A 22,499-nucleotide genomic window follows, 5' to 3' on the forward strand; every position below is an offset into this window, starting at 1 on the left:
GGCCCTGAAGTCCTGGCCTCCGCCCCGTGCTGGGGAGCAGGCCGAGGTCCAGAAGCTCCTACCAAGGCGGGCAGAACGCTGGACTTTCCTGGAGGCAGAGGGGCGAGCTGGCCCCTAAGACACGTCACCTGAAACCATTACCGGGTGGCCCCTGCCTCTTGGCGGGCATCCTGAGTGCCCTCAGGGACTTTTGTGACTGGCCGTCCCCTCCCTGCCCTCATCTCCCACGTCTTTGTCTGAATGTGACTGTCTTCCTCAGTGAAACAGTGTGCAGGGCAGGGCCAGGCACACAGCAGGTGCTGCATAAACGCTGTGGAGTCAGGACCAAGAAGGGAGATGGCCCGTGGATGGCAGGACAGTCCCGCCTCCCAGCTCCACAGGCGCTCTTTCGCCAAGGACAGCCCCGATTCCTCTGCCCTGTACATCGGCCAGGGACTGGAGGGAACCTCCCTGGTCAGGTCAGGTGTCCCCTGGAGCCCCGTCCCCGTCCTCCAAAGGTCCGGGGGTGGGACAGCAGCGGGCTGGTGTCAGGTGTCGGGAGCGACGGCAGGCACCACCTGTCCCCGGCGCCTCCAGGCACACTCTGTCCTGCTCAGGCCAGACTCTCCCGGGAGGATCGCGGCGTCCTGGCCTGCAGACACTCTGCCCGGGGCAGGGTACAGCTGCCCGTGGGAGGTGCCCCTCTGTGAAGGCCGCACCTGGGCTTCCAGGATCCTGACCATGAGCGGGGACTCCGCTGGCAGCCCTCGCCGGTCCTGGAGGAAGACGCACTACCACTGGGTTTACAGATGGGACCCCAACACTGAGAGTCGCAGAGAGCTACGGGCCTCCAGGGTCCAGAAACCACCGTGCCTCCCACAGTGTCCCAGCTCCCTGTGCGGTACTCGGGGCCTCACACAGCCTCATCCCATGTCCTCCACAATGGCCTCCAGAGCCAGCACCTTCCAGGCTCCTCCATGGGTCCAAGCCCCAGGCCAGGTGGGCATGACTGCCCACTGAAGCAGTGAGGAGATCGAGGGGGCAGAGGTCAGGCTTCCTTCAAGGCCGCAGCTCGGCGAGGCTGCAGAGCCCTGACTACAGATTTCCTCTTTTCTCCCACTCTTTCTTCCAAGACCTTCTATTACAGCACCGCCATGAGCCCCAGAGCCCCCTCCTAACTACAACAGCTCCGGAACCTCCAGAAGCCCAATGCCACATTTGTGGAAGAGACAGAAGGTGGGTGTGTCTGAGGGGATTCAGGCCTCACAGCGCTCAGGGAGGGGCAGCTTCAGGGCATCCCTCCTGGGCAGGACCCGCTGGAAGACACCCCCACATGTCAGGGGTGGACCCTCTGGGGCCCTTGGACCCCAGCGCAGTGCGCTCCAGCATGGGCGTGGTCCCCTGGCAGTGACAGCACGTGGAGGCAGGAGCCGGCTCCCCTGGCTCGCAGATGGCCCTCCTGAGCTCTGAGCGTCAATGGGATCCTCCTGCGTCCACGTGAGGGGTGGACATTGTTCTTCTCATGTCGTCCCAGGCAGGCTTCTGGCCGTGTAACTGTTGGGCCAACCTTGGAAGTCATGAGCAACACAGCAGATGTGGGTAGTGCAGCAAGTCTTTCCTGAAGGCCAGCCCAGCCCAAGTACCTCCCTACACTGCCTCCACCCCTACCCCCGGTGACAGATTCACCTCCTCTGAGCCACTGACCACCGCACACTGCACACCAGCCACTGCAGGGCCTGGGCAAGGTGGGACATGTCCACTGCCAGCACACAGGGGCTAGCAGGAGGGGGGGCAGATATTTTGGGGGGCATCTGAGCCTCCATATCGCTGCTTGGGGAGCTTCTGCCCCCAGAATACCCTCCCTTGCCCTCAAGGCTTCTTGGAGAGTAGATGGGGACTTGTACTCCTGGACCCTGGGGATCTGGAGCAAGCCAGGCAATCTCCCCAACCAAGGGCCAAGTTCCTGGGGCAAGGAGGGGCACGGACTCTCCTGGAGCCTCCCAGTGGGTGTGTTGGGGATGGAGGGAAAAACCAGGCATGCACCCCAGGAAGCAGCCATGACTCAGAAGGGACGGACAGGGCTCCCAGGCTGAGGCAGAGGGACTCAGGGAGCCCTGAGGACATGGGGTTGACCCCCCACATCAAGATGGGTGGGTCTGACCAGGAGGCTGACCCCTCCCTCACCCTCCAAGGCCAAGGTCAGGGATGGCTTGTCTTTGATCCCCAATGCTCTGCAAAGCAATGAGAATTTTCAGGGGGGCCACAGCCCTAACGAGTTCCAGGCGCTGGAACTTGGACCGCTGCCCACATCTGGTTTCAATCAGCCTCCGCCGCCTGATGAATCAGTGATAATACACACAAGGATTAGTGTTTCCCTCCCTTGGTCCAGGCGGCCCTCCCACCCCCACGAGTGCTCCAGCCACGTCCCCTGGATCCTCTGCCCAGCCCTTCCCAGTCCTGGGGTCTGACCGGGCTGCTGTTCCTCTGCCTGTTAACACTGTGACCCTTCCCACTACACAGTGCTAGGCCTCTCTGGTCCTCCTTCCCCCAGGGACCCCATGATCCCCTGGGCCTGCGGGTGACAACACCAAGGATGCTGGTTGCCGTGGCAACATCACTGGACCAAAAGCCAGGAAACCTGCTCTGTGACAGACTGTGAACTGGGGAAATCAACCCAGCATGGCCCAAGCCTCAGTATACCCACTGATAAAATGGGCCCGTAACTCCTGCTTCTCAAGGTTGGGGGCAGGTGACGGGGGTAGTCTTAGACAAAGGACCAGAAGGGGAAAGGCCACCATGGTGCCCATGACACAGAGCTTCTGACTGGCCTCCCTCCACCCTATCTCAGCCTCTTGGCCTGAATGTCACTGACTTTTCTACCCAGGACTCAGTTTTGTCACCTGTGAGATGGGGACAAGAGCAGAGCCCCTGCAGTGGCACAGAGGGATGGGACAAGCCAGCGAGAGGCTCCTCTGAAAGACCTGGGTGCTGAGCGGGGCCCAGCTCTGATTGAGATGGGCTGCCTTCTGCCGGGAGTGGTGTATATGCCTGGGTGCTGAGACCTCCTCATTCTGATAAAGCCCAGACAAGTAAGACCTGGGTTACAGACAGGGAACTGAGGCTCACAAGATGCAAGCCTGGGTCACACGGCTGTCACGTGGCAGCTCCCATGCGTGTCCAGCATTCTGGCTGACCCACTGCTGGGCTCAGGCAGGGTCATCACTGTGGACCCTCAGAGCCTGGCCAGAAGGGTGGCCGGGAGGGTCCACAAGAGGATGTCCTGCCGCACAGGGAAGATCCTCGCTGCCCCAGAGGGGACATCGCGGTGGCTGGGCTGCCCCCTGTACCAGCAGGGGATTGCGAATCTCGCCAGTGCTGGGAGGGAGCCACCCTCCTGGACAGGAAGGTCCCTACCATCGAGATGCCACCGAGGTGCGGTGAAAGTGAGCCAGACCCAGTCTCACCACCATCCTCCAGCCCAGGGTCCCCTCAGAAAGGGCCCATACTCTCCTGACCTGACTGTGCCTCCAGTCTGGGAGGCCCGGCTAGACTCTCCCGGGCGGGCTTGGGGCGTCTCCACCTGCTGGGATGCTCCCCTGTGCTCCACAAGGTTGTTCCCTCCTCACTCAGTATCGAGCCCAAATGTCCCCCCTCAGAGGACCCCTGCCCTTCCCACTGCATCACCCACTTAATTTCTTGGGGAGCACTTGTCAGCACCTGCCATCGCGGTCTGTGTGGGTCCTGTCTCCCCGAGGACATGGGCCTTGTCTTTCTGTGCACTGCGAAGTCCAGACCAGCGCCGACACCTGGTGGTCATCGAGACGCTGCATGCAGGTGTGCTGACCGGCCTGTGAGAAACCCAGAGAGGCCCCGCCTGCCCCTGTGCCGTCTGGGACCCTGGCCTGTTGCCTTGGAGGCTGTGGCGGGAGCCTGGGCAGAGCTTGGGTCAGGAGCTGCCCCCTGCCCAGTGGCCTCAGTGGGCAGCTCCCCCATGTGTAGGGCGTGGGGACCAAGGAGCTACTCTGAGCCTACCCATCATCAGTAAAGTTCGGTTATGGCGGATTAAGATATCCTTCACCTGGGGGTGGATGCATCACAAAATGGCCTCAGTTCTCCTCCCCAACCACATACACCCCTTCTAATGTGACTGCAGCTCTTCCCGCCCAGCTGCTGTTGCTGCTGCTAAGTCACTTCAATAGTGTCTGACTCTGTGTGACCCCATAGACGGCAGCCCACCAGGCTCCCCTGTCCCTGGGATTCTCCAGGCAAGAACACTGGAGTGGGTTGCCATTTCCTTCTCCAATGCATGAAAGTGAAAAGTGAAAGTGAAGTCGCTCAGTCGTGTCCGACCCTCAGTGACCCCATGGACTGTGGCCTTCCAGGCTCCTCTGTCCATGGGATTTTCCAGGCAAGAGTACTGGAGTGGGGTGCCATTGCTTTCTCTGCTTCCCACTCAGAAATGGAATCAATTCCCTGCCCTTGGATCCGGGCTGGCCAGGGACTTGCTCTGGCCATTAGGATGAGGCAGGATGATGGCAGTCAGCTCTGAGCTGGACATGAGGCAGTCAGTACCTCTGGCTGTCCTGCTGAGCCTGCTGAATGGGAAAGCTCACTTGGGCGAGTTGGCCCAGCTGCCCTAGCTAGGGATCCAGGAGTGTGAGGGCCCGGCCACACTCAGCAGAGCTGCCGACCTCAACCCAAGAGCAAGCCCTGCTGGGACTGCCCAGATGAGCCACCCAGTGGGACCCTATGGAGCCTGAAATCACGTGGTGGGTACCTTCACTTTGGAAACTGCTTTTCAGCACCCACCAGCCTGAAATATTGTGCACCCATGGCTCAGTGATTTGCTCTGAGGCAGGGAATCAACAGAAGAGCAAAGAGCCCAGCATCGGCAGCAAAGGATAAGAATACTCACTGGCCACTGTCACAGAGGTCCATTAGGAGGTCAAGGGGCAGATCCACACAGCAGAATACTACACAGCAAGGAAAAAGCACACACACAACCCCACACACCAATTTGTCAAATGTCACCAACATGTGGCTGAGTGAATGACACCAGACCCCAGAGAGGATGGGCCACATGCCTCTACTTACGGGCATTACAGTCAAGGTGGTGGGCCCACGACCAGCAGTGACCCGGGAGAGGGGCTCAGGGCCTGGGGCAGGTCAGGGAATGCTGTCTGTTAACCTGCACACTCTGAACCTTCATGCACACAACACTTTTCTGTGTGATGTGTTGTACTTCAAATAAAGAAAAATCAAAAGAAGTAGAAACACATGTAACTCCATCTTGCAAATGAACATACGTGCAGAAAATGACAAGAAATGAAAGGTGACCACAGCTCCTGGTAGAAGGCCGGTCAGAGCCATTATGTCTGTGCCTGTGTTTGCAGAAGGGGTCTGAGGGTTTGGTTGGGCCGAGAAGCCCAGAGCTGCAGCCACGTACAGACGCTCCAAACGAGTGGGGCAGGGGTGGGACTTCCTTCTCAGACGAGCTGGGATGGTCATGGAGCTGGGTCCGGGATGCCCTGGTGCTGAGCAGAGTTCCGAGGTGGGGAGGGTGGAGCGCGCTTAGCGGCTGGAATGGAAACCCTCCCTGCTCTCTGCCGGCTGCAAACGTGATCCAGATGTCCCCTGCTCGCCCCGCGGCTGGCGCACGGAGGGAGCACATTCCTCACCCAGCTGCTGGGGCTACGCTGCCAAGAGCAGCTCCCGAGAGCTGGCGGGGGGGGGGGGGGGCACCCACCATCTGGGCCGCCTGCCGTGTGTGTGTGGGGGGTACCAGTGGAGGGGAGGGCTGCCCTCTCCCAGCACCTGGGACCAGCACTCTGGGGCCCTCTCCTGTTCCCCCATGCACACCTGCCACCAAGGGGGCGTGGCTCAGCTGCAGGCTGGCACACCCAGCGAGTGTGAATGGGCTGTGACAAGAAACATGGTGGACCCTGGGTGGGCTTGAGGGGTGTGGGCATGTGGACAGAGAGAGTCACGAGTGACTGAGCGGAGGTGGGTGGATGGTGGATGGGTAGGTGGATGAGTTGGGGGGGTTGCATCCTGACCAAAGCATGACACAGAGCCCCCTCCTGGAGCTCAGTGGTGGGTACACAGGCCAGCCCAGGAAGTCGAGTAGTAGTGGGAAAAACCCAGCTTTGGGGTCTGGCAGGCCTGAGTCCAGCCACGGCCTCATCACTCGGGTGGCCTTGGCCAGGCTTCCTCCTCTGAGTCTCCTCAACTGTACACTCGGGCTGATGTCACTGTCAGGATCAGGCCAGTGCCTGTTAAGCCAGCTCTCTGCTTTGCTCACATACACACCTGGCAGGGACGTGAGGGGCGGGGGACCCTGAGACCCCAGGAGGCGCCCCAGCAGATGGGGGTTGGGGGGAGGTCCTCCTAGAGCCAAGGACCACCTACAGTTAGTCTGAACAGAAGACATGTCCCCCGAGGGGTTGTGGCAACATGGGGCAGAGTGTGGGCAAGCGCATTTCCTGGGGGAGGGGTGCGACCCCAAAAAAGACCACAGGAGCCCCTGGAATACAAGATGATACAATATGTACAGAGTGTCTCTAGAAGGAAAAAGAAACAGCCCCTGGAGAGGGGCAGCAGGACCCCCTCCTCTCGGCCTGCCTCTTGTACCAGCAGCACTTCTAAAGTAATTCCTGATTTATTGTTAAACTGCCTGCTGCCCACCAGCACTGTGCCCACCCCAACTCTGACCAAGACAGACAACTACAAAGTTTCACTTAACAGATACACTCATCCAGATCACTTGTTTTCAAGAAGGAATTGACAAAACTCAAGGAACTGCTCGGCCAGGACGCCTCTGAGGCCAGTCAGTGCTCAGATTCGCATGAAGCAGAAAGTCCCGCGTCAGCGCTCACACATCTGGATCGGGTGCTCCGGAGTCAGGGAGCCTCCCGAGAGGAGGAGAACCTGCACTTGTGTGCACGCCTGAAGCCAGGAAGGGCGTCTAGCAGAGGCACAGCTTGGGGAAGTCGGGGCAGCGGGAACTCTGTGCACGAAGGTGGGCAGCGATCGGGGAGGCTGGGGGCTCTGGAGACCCAGGCCGCATGGTTAGGGGTTCCCCTGCTGGCATCGAGGCGCCACGGAAGGCTGACCTGAGTCCCAGAGCATGTTCATTGTTGGAAAGCATGCAGACTTGCTGCATGTCACCTTGAACTCCCCAGAGGAATGTTGCCAAAATATAAACTCATTGCGCTGCCCCTGCGAACACTAAGCAGTATTTAGGGCTGGTGGTTCATCCCACATGCACACCCCTCTGAGCGCATCCCTGAGAGCGAGATGATCCTCCCACCAGCTCCAAGCCACAGAACTGCCACCCTCGGTACACACAGCCTGTGAAGGCCCCGATGACCCATGATGGGAGACATCAATGCAGGATGCTGCCCCCAAGCTGGAGGGACCCCAAGTGGTGAGAGGCACCAGCTGGAGCAGGTTTGAGGTTGGGGCTGAGTAGGTGGTCTGGGCAGGCTTTGCTCAGGGGACCAGGGGCGTCTCCGATTCTCACGCCCCGCTTTCATAAGGATGACATGAGAGCTGGTTTGGCTCAGCTGTGATGAGTGTCAGCCTGACGTGGTGTGTCTTGGTGCCCACTGCGGGACCCCCGTGGATCTGGCGAGATGCCCAGAGACACCCAACCCCTCTTCTATGCTCTCAGTTCCTGGACATGGAAGGCCCTGCCCAGGGCCCTCCCAACCCGCATACCCAGGGACCAAAACTGGCCCAGGAGAGACTTCATCGCTGCAGGGCCCCAGACCCTCCCATCCTCCTGCCTCTGTCTTCATGGGCGAGGCTGGGGCCCCTGAAAAACTTGCGCTTCTTTTGGCAGAGAATGTGGTAAAGGTGGGAGGGGAGGCTGTAGGGATGTTTACATTTATGTCATTGTCCTAATTGTAGTCAAAGCTCACAACACTGGGGAGACCATCACTGCCTCCCTTCCCAGATGCTCAGAGAGGTTGAGGTCTGCACCTGAGGTCACACAGCACTGGTGCAGGCTGGAAGCTCCTGAGAATACCACTGGCACCTCTGGCTGCAGCAACTCTGTCTGCTGCTCACCTCAGATACCTGCGGTTACTCTTATGACTGAATCACAGCCATGCCAGAGAGGCCTGGCAGCGTGGAAGGAGAACACTAAGCCCCAGCCTCTCTAGTGTCCTGGGTGCGGAGCTCTGGGTGCCAAGCTCTGGGTGCCATCTTCCCAGGGCCCTTCTCCCAGAAGGATTCCAAACAATCCATATTCCCAGGAACCATCGAAATGTTCCAGAAATTCCAATCGTATGTCACCCCAATGGCACGGCCCAGACCCTCCCCTGCAGGGGAGGCCAGGAGCCTCTGGGGTCCCACGTTTTCTGGGACCCTGGGGTCCCAGACCTCTGGGGTCTGCCCGTTTTCACTGCAGAGAGCTATCTGTACGTTTGTTGAGTTCCACGGGCCATGTGCTTCACCCGCGTCACCTCACACAACTCCTGGAACCCCACTATTTCCTACTTTCAGAGTCAGCGACGTGTCCTGTGGTGAGCATGGCAGCTGGCCCAGCTTGGGGTTTTAGTCACACGGGAAAGGCATGTTCCCAACCGCCCAGCCCCCACCCATGGTAACCACTGTTGACGGGTCTATGGACCCCTCTAGATATTTCCGTGTGAATATAACCCTCGGTACGTGTACTCGCAAGGAAGGGGCAGCCACGACGCATACCCGTCAGCTCTACAAGCTGCGAGTTTTTCCGACGAGACCTGGAAGCTGTGTGCTCAGTCCAGCCTCAGGTTCCTCACCTGTGAAATGGGGAGATGAGCCCCACCCCCCAGGGTTAATAGGAGCTGGAGAGTAATAACCAGCATACACAGCAGCCAGGCATACAGCAAGTGCCAAATGAGTGCCAATCTATAGACAGGAGTCACTCTGAGCACTCGCTTCTTGGAGGTCCTCCTTGGAGCCCTCTAAGGCTGACTCTGCTCTTCCACCCAGGGACATCCCCTAAAATGGCCAAAGGGTTGGACTCCGGGAAGACAGGGGCTGCTGGCCGGACACCACAGTCCCCAAGCTGGCCACGTGATGGAGGAACATGGAGCTGCCACAAATGCAGGTGGAAAGGAAGCCCCCCTCCCTGCCCAGAGGAGCCCCTGGCTTGGCTGGACAGGGTCCCCTGCTATTTCCCAGCCCTGCCTCCCATCCTGCTGGGTGGTCTCCCCGGCCTTGGCCCACCCACCCAGGAGGTCAGAGCCCCCTTGGGCCCTGGGGATGACACCACAGCAACCCCCTGGAGAGGCATCCCTCTAAGCTGGTGTCCCCACAACCTGGGAACAACCTCCTTCCTCTGGATATAAGGCAAACAGAGTCCTCTGGAAGCAAACCTTTTAAGCAGATGTTTCCTCTTGGCACGCACCTCCGGGCGGGGCCTACTGCTCTCACATGGAGGCACAGGGGAGACCGAGTGATTTCAATTCTTCTTTTTAGGAAGGGGGAGGAAAATATTTTAAAAAATGTGTTTTACAAGCCTGCTTTTGCCATTGTTTATGTAAACAGGTAAATTGTTTCCTGCCTCAATTAAAAACATCTGCCACATAAATGAATACCAATTAACTCATCCTGTTTTTAATTACTCTGTTAATTACACGCAGGCAGCAGAAAGGATGGCTGGGAGTAGGCGAAGTCGAGTGCACGCCCTCCCCCCAGTTGGCAAGGATCCGGACTGTGTCTGGCTCCTGGTGGATGAGGGTGGCAGGGAGGTGGTGGCGCGGTGCCAGCCGGGATTCCCTGATCTGGGGCTGCCGGGTGGGCACCTCCTCCAAGGGCCCTGGATGGGGGCCGGCCAGGGCTCCCAGCTCACTCTAGGGAGTGAGGAGCCCCCTCCTGCAGGCCCTTCTGCCCTCCCCCTTCCCACTCTCACCTCCTCCAGCCACTCTCCTCCCATCACTGGAGAGGAAGGAAGGGCCTTAAGGGGGCCCGTCATGTCTTGGCCATATTTGTTGGGGGAAAGGGGGCAGCTGGAGATGGAGGCCTGCACCCCCTCCAGGAAGGCCTGCCTGGGGCTGGGGGAGGGGAATACTGCTCTGACAAATGCTGCCTGGTGGCACCCTGAGCACCAGGACTGGGAGCCACCCCCGGAGCACCCCTCGCCGACCCATCACCCACTCTCCTTGTCCATAGCCTTCACCATGGTTTGTAATTTCTCTCCCCTCTCCTGCTTGCTTCCCTGAACCCGGCCCAGGGCAGGCAGGCAGGAGGTGCCCGAACATAAGTCTCCGAGTGAACCTTATCCAGGGGTGCTCACAGAGGAGGTGTCATTATTCCTATAGATGGGGTTGGCTTGGGAGAGGACCCTCTGAGGTGTCACATGGTTGCACCAGCCTTCATGAGGGGCTGGACTTGAACCCAGCAGGAGCCCTACTTCCAGGATGCGTTTACTGCACTGTCAACATCACCAAGGCCAAGCTAGGAGTCATGCTGTCTCCAGGGGCTGGAGCTGCTGGGCCCTGGGGTGCCCCCTCCCCCACCTCCCACAGATGCTCTCCCCACCCCCTCCCAGGTTACACGGCTTACAGAAGCAGAGGTGGTCAGAGCTGGCTGGCCCTCACAGTTGCCCAGCTGGTGTGGTTGGTGGGTTTCCACTTGGCCCATCAGAGGTAGGCAGCAGAGCATCTCTGTGAGAATGATGCCACTGCCTGAGGTGGGCTCAAAGGGAAAGGTGTGCCTGACATTGATTGGTGATGTCTGCCACAGCCATTGGAGTGTGCAGATTGACTCGCCATGTCTGCCAGTCACATCACATATGGAGTAATAGGGAGGTACCAGGATCCAGTCCACTTTCACAAACAGTGCTCCAGAACAGAGAACAGTCTGCCTCTCCTACTGCCTGTGGGCACCTGCTCAGGGGGCTGCCTGCACCAGCCTTCACTGAGACATGGGTCAACAGTCCACAGATGGACAGGCCAGAGTCCAGGGGCCAACCCCTTCCAGGCCAGGTCCCAGCTCACAGTCCCCACCCAGAATCCTGTCCCAACCTTGGAGCAGGGCTGGGGAACAGCAAGTACCAAGTGATCCACAGTTTATTAGCCCATTTAATCCTTCCAACAGCCCCATGAGGCTTTTCTGTTATTTAATAGTAACAGTGAAATGTAAAACATGTTATTACACCCATGTTACAGGTGGAACAACTCACAGGTTCAGTAACTGCGGGGCGCATGGCTGGAAAGGGCAGGGCTGTGAGTCTGACCCCATCGTGCAGACATGCACAGGTCTGGCCTGAATTCACCCTGCTGCCTGGACCCAACCCACTCCCTCCAGATTTCCAGTCTCCCAGACAAGCGACCAGGGGCAGGCATAGCCTCCAGGTTTGAGTTGGGCATTGTCCAGTTTCTGGCCATAGGCTGTGAGCAAGTGCCTCCACTTGGCTTGGTCTCAGCATTTTCCCCTGGAAGACGGGGGACGCTCACCCTGCCTCGCAGCACTGGCATGAGCATACTGGGGCTTTCCTGCCAGCCTCTCTGCCCACCGCTCCCCTCCTGCCTCTCCTTCCAGGCAAGCCACCAGGCTGAACACCAGCATGTAGCTGGGCAGTCTCCTGAGCTGCTAGAGGCCGAGGCCAGCGTGGGTCAGGGCCTGCCCTGCAGGCTGTTGGGGAGCCTGCACCTCAGCCTTGCCCGGTGGGGGTCCCTTTCAACATCCATCAGTCATCCAGATACTGGGCCATTCTCTCTGGGGCCTTTTAGCCACTTTCAGCCATAAGACATGTCTAATAGTAGCTCCTGCAGCGTGCTGGGCAGCTGGGTCTGGTGTGGGGAGCTGCGTGCTGGCCCACCTGACCACGTCTCCACACCTGGGGCTCACTGAGGAGCAGCCAGGAGCAAAGCCAGCTCCAGGGCTCCTTGGCAGCCCCTGTGTGGTTGAGAGGGCCCGCCAAGCTGTGGGGAGGAGCCCAGACTCACCGGTCAGGAGTTCAGAACGGTGGTGGCCACAGGAAAAGGGCCACAGGAATCCTCGGGTACAGCCCCCAACCCAGGTCTGTGGCAAGGGCACACGATGACCAGAGTCAAGGGCAGGGACTCTGCACCTCAGAGGCTGTATCTTCCCAGGGAGGGCTGCACTTCAGAGTTTAAACCTTAGTGACCTCCTCTCTGTGCGAATGGAAGACCCACCCCCTCAGAGGTGACAAAGGCCATGTGCGGCAGTTATAACAAGGGGCTGTCCCGCAGAAACCAGAAACCACCAGCCAGCTCACTGGTCAATCAAGTCCAAGGTTCAGAGTGTCCACATGCAACACCAGCCCCAAGGGGGAATCACTGTGCCACTTCTGAGGGGCACAGAGAGAGCGGGAGCCAGCCCGGGGTCACACAGCAGTGGAATCACACAGCGGCAGCCTCACCCGCCAGCCCTCAGCCCTGACCCGGAGAACAGGCTGTGTCCCTGGTGGACAGAGGGTCTGTTTCCAGCCCCTCCTCCCCGCCTTGGACGGCCCAAGGCAGGCAGATGGGCCGGCGCTGGTGCAGCCGCGGTGGCAGCTGCTCTGGGGGAGGCGAGCGGGAAGCCGGCTCCATGCCTCCCTCCCCGGCGGAACCTTCTGGATGTTTTGACTCATTCCACCACATGGTCTCCCAGAACCCCAAGGAGATCTGGGGGTGGGGCCCTGCTGAGTCAAAACAGCCTTGGGGGTTTTCGGCAGAGGGGCGTGGCATCCTCCTGCTGTGCCTGGAGTCTCCCCTCTTGTCTCTGAGAAAGCTCCAAGGCCATCTCCCCATTTGACAGCAGGGAAAACCGAGGCCACTGCTGGCCCCTGGGGTTTCCCTTCTGACCCAGGGAGGCTCCGTCAGGCCTGTCCTGAGCCCTGGGGCACACGTGGAGTCCACAGCACTTCATCCAGGGCTGCACCTCATCTCCCGTGTTCCCCTGGGGGGAATCTTCCCAAGGCATAGAAATGGGGAGACCATGGTGGCTTCAGAGGCCGCGGGGAGTGCCCAAAGTCACATGACACCTTCTGTCTGGTCAGTGTGAACATTTTCACAGGGACATTTATTGTAAAACAGAACGACTAAGGAGGTCCTGGTGCCTTGGATGGAAAATCTCTCCGTGTCCAGAGGCCTCACCCCAACCACACCCACAGGCTGTGGGCGGCCTCTGCATGCCTAGTAGTGGGGAAGGGTGTGCAGGACTCTCTTGCTCCTCTTTGACCAGGGATACCCCACGGCGGTGCAGGTGTGTGAGCTCAGGCAGTTCAGACTTGCAACTCTCCAGCACAGCAAGCTTCCAGGGAGCCAGCAGGCTTGACCCGAGCGGCAACCAGGCTCAGTTGTGGGCTATTCCAGCTCCACCCCCTTGGTTGCCAAACCCCTCAGGATGCCCATGGGGCCTCCTAGTCTCTGAAATGTCCATTTTCTGACCCTCTCCAGGCAGCACAGGGTTCAGGGAATAAGCGACTCTCCTTCCTCTCCTCCCACATGAGGGACCCCCGAGGCCTCGGGACAGATGGAGCTGGAGCGCCGGCGGTCAGCTCAATCAGGAGGATGGAGTGAGCGCCAAGCCCACCAGTGGTGGAACCATATAATAGCTGGCAGAACGGCAGGACCGGTTTTGGGTCCCTCACCCTGGGCTCCCACACAAAGGCTTTGGCTGCTGGCCACAAAGGCACAGCTCCGGGCAGAGATCTCCCCCAGGGACAAACTGGCCACTGCCGTGCAGTCGTGAGGAGACATCAGGCAGACCCCCAGGGGAAGCCAGGATGCCTGCTGGATCAGCTCTACGAGTCTTCAGTGCAAACCCCCGGTGCACAGGAAATGCATGACGTTTTCATGCCTTAGTATTTATGCCACCACCTCCACCAGCTGAAGCCCTCAATGCCCACAGGCAGCTCCCAGGCCATCCTCCATCCCCTTGCCCTCCTCCCTTGTGCTTCTCCTCTCCACCTGCAAGGCCGCCTTGCTGGCCCACAAATGTGCCAGGTGTGCTCCTGCCCCAGGGCCTTTGCACTGGCTGTCCCCTATGCTAGAGGGCTGTGCCCTGGTGGCCCCCTGGCTGCCTCTCTTCCAGGCCTCAGCTCAATGTCACCTACTCAGAAAAGCTGCATCTGGCAAGGACAGGCCCCACCTCCCAGACCCAGGCCCTGTCCATTCCTTGTTTCCTTCGTTTATTGTCCATCTCTCCCCAAACAGAGTAGCAGCCACACGAGGGCGGGTCCATCTGCTGGATTCCGGAATAGCGGCCGACACATGGCAGGCCCTCAGTCGCTATCTGTCAAAGGAACAAGTGCCTAAACCAACTACGTTCTCATCAACAGTTTATCTCATCTAAGTGTCACCCAGCTCTGAGCTGGTGCCTCACAGCCGCTGGGCATGCACTGTGCCAGGCAGCAGTGACTCCTACCCTGGGGTCAGCCTCCTGGGCTTCATCCGGGAAGGAAACAACAGTTGGAAAGGAGGGTCATCCTGGGAGGGGCACCCATGGGCAGATGTGAGTGGTGTGGGGGTGTGGCCAGTGCCTCTGGAGTCAGAATGCAGGTCCCCCAGGCCCTGTGCAGCTGAGGGTCGTGTGGCTTCCATCAGTCCCACCCCACCCCCACCAGCAGGGAGCTCAGAGGAAGAGCGAGGAACCGAATTTCTGCCATACATCGAGAGCTACACGGTCTTCTGATGTGCAGAAAAATGGAAAATGATTATTTCACATACCCTCACCAGCGCCTGGGTATTCGAATTCTGGCCTGTGTCCAGACAGGCTGGGGGAGGGGCAGGTCCACCTATCCTTCTCCAGGGACCTCCCTACCTGGTCCCCTGCCCCCCCCGTGAGGTGACAGCTGGGATGCCCAGGGGGACAGCAGCTGTGTCAGCTGATGGGGGATGGGCACACCACCAGGTGCCAACCTGGTTCCGTCCAGGCTCAGCGGTGACCCCAAAGCCTCGGTTTCCCTGGCATGCTGGGAAGGAAACACCTAATTTCTTAGCGGCTCCATGGGGGTGGGAGAAACGTCTCAACTTGGGAGACTGAAGCAAAGGTGACCCAGGGTGACCTCCACTGCCCTCCCCTCCTCTGCCCCAGACCAGTTATGTGGGGTCTCCTTTCCCAGGGGCCTGTCCTGACCCCTCCACCCTGAAGCCTTCCATAATTCTTCCTGCAGGACCGGGGCTCCGGCCCCACCACACGGGCTCCTCATGCACGAGGAGTTCCCAGTCCTGGGCAGCCAGATGGAGGGGCAGAATCTGAGAGCCGGCACCTGGTGGTCTGTGCCGTGGAGTGTGGGGTGTCCTGGCCACGGCAGTCAGGGCTGTGCCCTCTCCTGTCTCCGAGCTGCCCATGGAGTGGGCCCTCAAGGAGCTTTTGTTTGCGAGTGAGTGGGGTCAGGTTTCAGCGAATGGCCCTGCAGAACCCTGGCCACCTCCTCTGTGCTCCCATGAGGGCACAACCCTGGCTGCCTCCCTACATGCCCTCACATAGGCAGGACCCTGGCTGTCCATCCCTCCGTGCCCCTACGAAGGCAGGATGCACGACCCGACTCCAGGGCTGGAGAGCAGATGAGATAGCTGTTTGTGGAACCAAATACAGCGACAGCTTGCAGGCAGGCGGGCCCTGCTGTTCAAACAGCACTCTCCCAGCACCCAGCGAGGGCGTCCCTGCAGCCGTGACCCTGGCATCACTGCCTGGAGATGGGGCGCTCACAGGTGACACACGTTCCTGCCCGCCCCGGGCCTCCTGTGTGTCAGGTGCCTGCCTGGGCTCTGAGGCAGCAGGGCCAACAGACAGCAGTCTTGCCCTCACAGAGCTGACCTTCTGGGGAGGAAATGTGGTAATGTGCAAAGAAGAGGGGGCGCTGAGGGCTGTGGGGACACGGGTGGGGGTGGGGATGGGGGGCACTCAGAGCAGAGGGGACTTCTAGGTGGGTTGGAGCAGTATGGTGGGAGCCATGTGGATGTGGGGCGAGACACACAGGCAGAGGGACCCTCCAGTCCCTGGGGTGCTGGGGACGCAGCAAGGCAGGTGGGTCAGGATGAACATTTAGGGGGAGGGCTATGTGGTCTTGAAGTCACTGGCAATCTGCCTCTGTCCCTGGAGGGGGCCTCTCTGGTTGACACATGGTGGCCCCAAACTACTTCCTCTGAGTTTGGGGGGCTGGGGAGAATGAAACCAGAGAACAGGTGCAGAATCTTGTTCATGCCAAGGACCTGGGACGCGGGTGCCAGGGAGATTCAGTAAGTGTTTGTAGAACCAAACACAAGGACAGCTTGTAGGCAGACGAGCCCTGCTGTCCCAACCACCCTCAGGCTCCTGGCAGGGCGTCCTGCCAGCCAGTGACTTGGACAACTGCATGCTCCCCACCCCCACCTCCAGGCAAGGGTGTGGTCACCTGTGGAAGGGGTGAGCTGACCCAGGGACGTGATGCAGGGAAGCCAGGTGACCAGGGCAGGAGGCTTTTCATGTGAATTCATTCCTTGAAACCCGGAGGACAGTGACCTAAACTGATGACCGCTCAGCGCAGCAGATGCTGTCCCAGGAGTGACCCCAAGAGAACTGAAAACACACACCCACCCAAGAAGGTGCTTGGGAAGGTTCACTCCAGATCATCCACTCTCACCAAAGGTGAAGTGGCCCAGCGTCCACTGACTGATGATGGACACACAAAATGTGCAGATCTGAGTCACTGAATCTCAGTCATTAAAAAGAAGGAGAGCAGTGACACATGTGACAACATGGACGGACCTCAGAAACATGGGACCAGCCTGCGGCAGCGCTAACTACAAGGGTCCTGCCCGTCTTCCCAGGCGTGGTGATCTGTTCACCTGGGGGCCCCACCCGACAAGCAGGCAGGACAGCTTCTCCCTTGCTGACCCCAATCCAGCTGGGCTGGCAGGCCCAGGAAGGAAGATGGTGAGGACAAGCCCTACCGGTTGGTGACCCGCTACCTTCCAAGGCATGCCCCACATCCAGATGTGCACCCTTCAGAGGCCAAGAGGAACCTTAAGATGGTCTCCCCTAATAACCTCCTGAACCAGGAGTCTAACTGGGATGATGTTCTGTGTAATGTGAGGATTATTAGCCAGAAAGAGGTCCGGGCGGCAATGAAGGGACCTCAGCCACTTTTAGACTCAGAGAAAAGCCTCCTGAACGCAGGGTCAGGCCCAGGACCTCATGACCACCCCGACCTGTCCCCTCCACTCTGAAGCCCCCAGGACCATGCTGATCAGCAGGGCCAGGAGCTGTGCTGGTACCTTACCAGGGATTGAATGATTACGATTGTGGAGATGTCAAAAAGGAGTTTTCACATTAACAGAGAGGAAACCGAGGCTCCAAGAAACCACACAATGTACTGCAGCTGGGGGTGAGCCTGTGGGCCGAGGTTCCACCTGGGTGCCTGACACCCAAATGAGGCTCTCCTATGACAAAGCCACACAGGTGTGAAGTTACAGGCATCCTGGGAAAGTCCTTATAGATGGTAGTGACAGGCATCCTGGAACAATCCATGCAGATGGTGACAAGTGTCCTGGGACAGTCCTTATCTGTGTGCAGTGACAGGCTTCCTGGGATAGTTGTGCAGATGGTGTTGACAAGTGTTCTGGGACAGTCCATGCAGGTGGTGGTGACAAGTGCCCTGGGACAACCTTGTCTGTGTATAGTAACAGGTGGCCAGGGGAAGTCCTTGTCTGTGTGTAGTGACAGGTGGCCAGGGACAGTCCTCATCTGTGTGCAGAGACAGGTGACCAGGAACAGTCCTTGTCTGTGTGCAGAGACAGGTGGCCAGGAACAGTCCTCGTCTGTGTGCAGAGACAGGTGACCAGGGATAGTCCTCGTCTGTGTGTAGTGACAGGTGGCCAGGGACAGTCCTTGTCTGTGTGTAGAGACAGGTGGCCAGGGACAGTCCTTGTCTGTGTGTAGAGACAGGTGGCCAGGGACAGTCCTCATCTGTGTGTAGTGACAGGTGGCTGGGACAGTCCTTGTCTGTGTGTAGTGACAGGTGATCAGGGACAGTCCTTGTCCGTGTGTAGTGACAGGTGATCAGGGACAGTCCTTGTCCGTGTGTAGTGACAGGTGACCAGGGACAGTCCTTGTCTGTGTGTAGAGACAGGTGACCAGGGACAGTCCTTGTCTGTGTGTAGTGACAGGCATTCAGGGATAGTCTTTGTCTATGTATGCGTGAGCTGGGTCACCCTTCACAAGTGCTCACAGGGTCACCGTGAAGCTGGGCTGGGACGCGTAGGTGGGATCTGGTACAACACGCACTGCTGCAGCCGTCAGAGTGTAGACATCTAGACGGGTCACATGGCTCCTCTATGAGTGTCCTGGGCAGCTGCCCTAGGGACAGTCAGGGAGATCACACATCCTCCTTCTGCCTGGTTTTCACAGCCTTGCACACATACTTACCTGCCCCGTGTACACCCCCTCACATGCACACTCACACACAGGGCTCCCATAGAAGGTGATATCCACTGTGGTCCCTGGAGTGAGCTGCTCCCCTCCTCCCAGGGACCTCCCTGCAGTTGCCCTGCCCCCTCTCTGCCACCAAGCAGAGGGAAAGGCAGGGCACTGGGAAGAACAGCTTTTCATGATTAAGCGCCCTTGCTTCAGACCATTCTACCAACACCCAGACCTTTGGACACAGTGGGGGGCTTCTCCACCTGTCCTGGGGGCTCAGGCTCAGTCTGCAGAGCTGGGGGCGCCTGCTTCTCCTAGACATGGCCTTGCCCTCCGAGCTACCTGTGTCTGGATGTCGCCTTCCTGGCCCTGTCCCCCTTCACCTGTCCCCCAGAACCATCTTCTCAAAATGCAAACCTGATCAGCTCCCACCACTCAGCTCCACTTAGGGGCCTTCCCTGGGCCCTGGAGACTCCAGGGACGAAGGCCAGAGTCCTGTCCAGGTCCATCAGCCCCACAGTCCTCCGGTTTGGTCCCGGCCCCTCCTCTTTGTGGTTGGTCACCTCTACACAGTCGTCCCCAACTACACGTCTCAGAGCCACACGCCTGCACCACCAGGGCCACCACAGCGCCCCTCAGCAGAGCCACCATTGGGGAACTCCCTGTGTCCTCACCCTGCTCTGTCTGACACAGTAGTCACCAGCTAACCAACAAGACTGTTCGGAACTCAGACTCAAAGCAAATGTAAACACATGTGGAATTTCAAAGAGTTTTTTTAAAAAGATCTCAATACTTTAAAAAAAATCAACTACATGCTGAGATAACAACATTTTGGAGACACCAGGTTAAATAACACATATCACTAGAATCATGTGGGTTTCCTTCTTTTCTCCTTTTTCTCCACGTGGCCACAACCCTAAGTGGCACATGTCTGCTCTGCATGGGCACGGCTCACCAGGCCATGTAGGCTGATGCATCCCGGGAGAATCTGCCCTTCAGAGCATCTCCTGTGGTCACAGTTTTGAGGGTCCCAGGGTGCGCATGGCAAGTCCCACCCAGTAATAGCTACTCGGATCACAAGCCAAGCAAACAAGCTGCAAACTGCTGAAAGCCTCTGAACGGTTCAAGATGACACCGTGTGTAAAGAGTCTGTCTCAGAGCACGGGGACTCCCTGTCTACACACAGTTGGACTCCAGGGAGCTATCTGGGCAAAGACCACATGGGGGGACAAGACCAGCGGTCAGTGGGCCATATGGAGAGGGTCTCAGACCCCCAACCTGAGCCTTCACAAGTGGGGATCTGCCGTGGGTAAGAGTAATACTTGCAGGGCTGCCCGGTCCAGTTCGGGCTCCCAGGGGCGTGGCAGACGGGGTCACTGCAGGGCAGTGTCGTCCTGTCCCCTGCCTGGAGACAGGCGCCTGGTGGGGTAAGGCAGTGCTCTTCGTGGGAGTGAAAGGGACCGCATGCCCTTCGCTCTCCTCCGATGTTCTCCACGCGGCAGAAGGGCCTCTCTTGCACAGCCAGGCATGCAAGTGTCAGCACACGAACCGCTGCCCTTCCCACCACCCTGCACACAGCCAGCTTGGATGCGGAATGCTGCCCTCCAGCCCACTCTGACTCCTCAGAGGCAGGGAGGTGGGGAGGAAAGCCCCTGGTTCACTCCGCTCACGAGTCTGGCAGGGCTGGGTGAGGCTGGGGAAGCCCAAGGCCCCCAGAAGAAGTCACAACAGCCACCTGGGGACTCAGGTATAGGGAGAAGACAGAGGTTCCCGAGTCAGAATCCCACCTCTGCCACCAAGTAGCCGTGGGATGCGGTTTCCCACTGGGAGGGGCGGAGTGGAGCATGGTCCCTGGGGACACTCAGGTCCTGTGCTCTGAGCTGTGTCCCCAGCATGGGGATGGGGTCAGCAGGCACAGGGGTCTGGGCTCCACTGAGGACACAGCCTGTCTCTCTGGACCTGGGGCAGGAGGACACGGGGGTAGGCTGGAATCAGAGCAACAGGGTGTGACATGGAGCTGCCCGACACTCACACCCACCAGTGAAACCCAGGATGCACTGAGTGTCCCCCAGAGAAGGCCTGTGACAACCACATCTAGAGCCACCCGTCAGTCAGATACACAGGACCATCCACCCTCCTCACAACCCCAAGAGGGAGGAGCCAGTGAGACTGTGTTTAGCATCGAAATAGATTCAGAGAGGGTGAGTGGTGTGCTGAGGGTCACACAGCCACCACCAGGAGGGGAATCAGGCTTCAAATCCCAGTAGCTCATAGAAGCCAGGTGGTGTCCCTCCCCCTCCCCCTGCCCACAGCCTGGATACACAGGGCAGAAGCTCCCCAAACTGCATGCGAGCTACAGCCTCCTCTGGTCCTGAACACCCCCACTTCTCCAGCCTCTCAATATGCTCCCCGCCCGCCTGTCAGAGGGGCCACTGCAGCCGGAAGCCTCTCCTTTCCTCCCTGGCTTCACTCTGGATTTTCTGGGTCCTCCCGGGTCGGGACCACCAGGTGAACACTTCCTGTGGGCCCCACGCATGGCCTGGGGCCTTCAGGTGCATAGGGAGCTCCACAGCCCTGCCCCGGCAGCTGTGACTCCTGCCCTACCCCCACTGTGGACTTTTCTCTGCCCAAGTAAACAGAAGGCACCCAGGGCCGGACATCCTCCCAAACCTCCTCCCGCCACGTCCACCATGCTCCAGCCTCAGGGGCAGTGGGGGGTCTGAGAACCCAGGCCCTGGGGAGGCTAGGCGCATCCGTGGACAGGGAGTGGGATGGACAGCGGTGGCTGGGAGCCTGTGGGTGGACAGTCGATCAGGGCTGCGGATGCCCCGGCCCCAGGAGGCGGCTTTCTTATCACAGCCAAATGCATCTTTGCTTTCCTTCCTGCCGACATCTGGCCCCCGGCGCGTCCCCGGTTACAGCGAGCAGAAGTCCCAACGTCTGTTTTATTGCCAAAGGTCATCGGAGGCCCCACTCAGCCATCAGCCCGTGCCCCGTGCGTGCTGTGAACTCAGAAGCAAGAACTGGGAACCCACGACTCACTTTCCTTGTCCCGAGTTTCCATCCTGAGCACCAGGCCTCTGCCTAGGTCTTTCCACTGAGGCTACAAGAGTGACACCAGCCCAGAGTTTGCTTCCAGAAACCAAGCTCTTGCTGCCATTGTGGTCCTGGAACAGGGCCAGGCTGCCTTCTGAACACAGCAGACAGCTCCAGGGGTCTGTCCACCCCCTGTGCCATGGGAGCAGCACCCACCTCTCGTGAGCCTCTCCCGGCCTCAGTGTTCCCATGTGGAGAATGGGACGGCAAGGGTGCCCACCTTCAGGGTTGTCCTGAGGTCAAATGAGGGGCAAAGCCTGCAGCCAGCCTGGGAGCTGTTGTTGGGGCTGCGTGACAATGACTCTGCCCCCTGCCTGGGTGACCCTGTGTCCAGTGACACAGCCATGAGTGACAAGCGCCTTCCAGGTCAGTCCTGTCCAGTAAGTCCGATCGTGGCCACATTCCTGCATTTACCAGTTTCAGAGTTCAGGATCCTCCTCCACCTCCCACCCCCACGCCTCCAGGTCTGGGAAGTGACACTAGCTGCCCAACAGACTGTTATGCCTGGATACCCTGCTGAAACAGCCAGACAATGGCCAATGCCGACGAGAGGTCCTTGAAAGGACACCAACCCCCTAAGCTCCTACACTGGGTGGTGGGAAGGGGAGGGGGCTGGCCTCAGGCCTCTGCAACCCAAACAAGGCAGAAGGTGTTCATCCTCCCGGCCCTGATCCCCGTGGTCCCTAGCCCCAGGGAGTACCCTAGGTGTCAGTTACTGTGCCCACGTGCCAGAGTCTGTGTCCAGGTGACAGTGCTGACATCTGGGGCACTAACCCCTTGTCAGTGCCCAGCAGGCGTGGGAGGAATCCTTACAGGCAGGCAGGGGGCCAGGCCCACAGGCACGGATGCCAGGAGGCTGCTGTCTGGAGGGAGCACCGGGGCTCCTCTCGTGGGATCAACAGCCTGCACCTCCCTGGGCATCTGTGAAACAGGGAAAGTCCCCCCATGGGCTGTCCTGCAGACTCGGGGTGGTGAGTTCAAGCGCAGAGCCTGGCTAGACAATGCCCCAGGGTGACTTCTGCTGCTGGGGGCTGGAGAGGAACCATGCGCCTGAGAGCCACGCCACAGGCAAGATGGAGCTG

At 59.2% G+C, this 22,499-nt stretch overlaps 1 protein-coding gene across 6 annotated transcripts in view; it reads right to left on the reverse strand.

Annotated features, from left to right (window-relative positions):
* The window catches only part of CBFA2T3 (CBFA2/RUNX1 partner transcriptional co-repressor 3), an 81,431-nt gene that overhangs the window by 30,499 nt on the left and 28,433 nt on the right, over positions 1 to 22,499 (reverse strand). The gene's annotated exons all lie outside the window — the stretch shown is intronic.

The sequence above is a fragment of the Bos indicus genome, chromosome 18, assembly GCF_029378745.1.
Source record: "Bos indicus isolate NIAB-ARS_2022 breed Sahiwal x Tharparkar chromosome 18, NIAB-ARS_B.indTharparkar_mat_pri_1.0, whole genome shotgun sequence".
NCBI lineage: Eukaryota > Metazoa > Chordata > Mammalia > Artiodactyla > Bovidae > Bos > Bos indicus.